Source organism: Mustela nigripes, chromosome 15, assembly GCF_022355385.1.
Source record: "Mustela nigripes isolate SB6536 chromosome 15, MUSNIG.SB6536, whole genome shotgun sequence".
In the NCBI taxonomy this organism is placed as follows: domain Eukaryota; kingdom Metazoa; phylum Chordata; class Mammalia; order Carnivora; family Mustelidae; genus Mustela; species Mustela nigripes.
This window is the reverse complement of record NC_081571.1, coordinates 30,827,483-30,829,552: the sequence shown is the minus strand read 5'-3', so window position 1 is coordinate 30,829,552 and position 2,070 is coordinate 30,827,483.

Sequence of the window (2,070 nt, the reverse complement as noted above, 5' to 3'; positions counted from 1 at the left end):
AATGTTGATTGCAGCCTTTTTGAAAGGTTTGCATGATTCAGGATTTCATTCTTGGCCCTCTTTGCTTACTCCCTAGGTATTTACCTGGACACCTATCATTTGTATATGGACAACTCCTAAATTTATAATCAGTCTGGACTTCTATGAATTCCCAAACTCTCTCTGAGACTCTCTATTTGCTACCCTGTGGACCTCTAACAGATTTTTCACCTTTAATATATCTCAATGCTGAAGTAAAGAACAATGGAGTCATCCTTAATTCTTCTATGCTCACATGCTACATCCGATCTCATGGGTTCTGCTTTGAAAAAGTTCCCAGAATTCCACCACTTTATCACCACCAGCATTGTCCAAGTCATTGTCTTCTCTTGCCTAGATGATGGCAAGAGCCCCTGTATCTGTCTTTATCTCCCTCAGCCTACATATAGAGGTTTGTTAAATGTGAAATTCTCTCCCTCCTCTGCTCAAAATTTTAATAACTTTCCAACTCACCCAGAGTTAAAGCCAAAAATCTGTACAAGACCTGGAAGAATGACAAAATCTGGCACCTATGCCTCTTTAACACTGTCTTCTGTTCACTCCACTCTGGCCACATTGTCCTCCTTGTTGTTTCTCAAAGCTTTCATTCATGCTGTTCCCTCTGTCTTGAATGCTCTTCCCCAGATACTGACAAGACTGCTGCTCTTGCTTCCTTCAGGTCTTGGCTCACGTGTTATTGTCTCAAAAAGGCCTAACCTGAATACTCTATCTAAAATTCTAGGTCTCTACCCATGACAGATTCTATCTCTCCTCACTGCTATATTTTTTCTTTCTTTATTATATTCTATATATTTACCTATTTGTTTTGTCTATTTTCTCCAGTAGACTCAATGAGGGGAGGAATTTTTGTTTGTTTAGCTTGTTCACTGTTGAATCCCCAGTGTTTTAACTGATGTGTGGTAGGTAGTGGGCACTGAACAAATACTGGCTCTATGAATCAATTGAAAAAATGAAAACATCATAAGAGTCTATAAATGGTGATTATTTAAATAAATTATGGTAGATCCATAAAAGGGAAAAATAGAATAAAAACTTTAAAATCAGATTGGCTGGAATAAAATTCTGTCTCTGATACTTGCTAACTTTGTGGTCTTGGGAAATCTACTCAATATCATATTTTTATCATCTCCAAAATGAAGATAATAAAAATACTCACCCCAAAGGATTGGCATAAATATAAATGAGATTATCATTTTAATGCTTAGCATAGATGTTGACTCATAGCAAATGCCTAAATAATATTAACTGTTATTACAATGGAATGCTATACAACTGTTAACAGCACAAGGCTGATTTACACGTATAGATATCAAAGATCCTAGGTGTTAAAGAAAAAAGATATCCCAAAACAAATATGTATAGTATGACCTCACTTATGTGTTAAAAAAAATCCCTGTGTGTGTGTATGTGTGTGTATAGGTTACAATATGAGAAAAACCAAATCAGACTTCAATTAAATCAGACTTTTAAAGATGGCTATAATGAAAATTAATTTTTTTGAGAGAGAGAGGTAGAGCATTCATGCAATGCATGTGGGGGGAGGGGAAACAGAGGGAGAGAGAGAATCCCAAGCAGGCTCCACACCCAACACAGAGATAACATGGGGGACTGATCCTAGACCCTGAGATCACGACCTGAGCTGAAATCAAGAGTCAGTTGCTTAATTGACTGAGCCACTCAGGTGCCCCAAATTATATGGAAGACTGTGAAGGAGACTTGAACTTTTCTGCTCCATAGGTCTTCATTGTTTGAATTGCTTGACTGAATTATTCACAAAAAGCACCAACTTATTCATTTTTTAATGTAAAGACTTAAAACTGGGATAAAAGATTCCTCTTATCCCTGCCTATCAAGCTACCTTCCAAGAGGATGGTCCAGATCTATGAGTTATGATTTTAAAGGTGTTAGGAAAAGTATTTGGCTAGACTATTTATCAAAGTATATTAATCCTTTGAAATTCATTTTCCCGTTGATAAGGAAATTTTTAAGTCCCTTTCCATAACTTGTATTGTTCCCAGGTATAGAATCAGA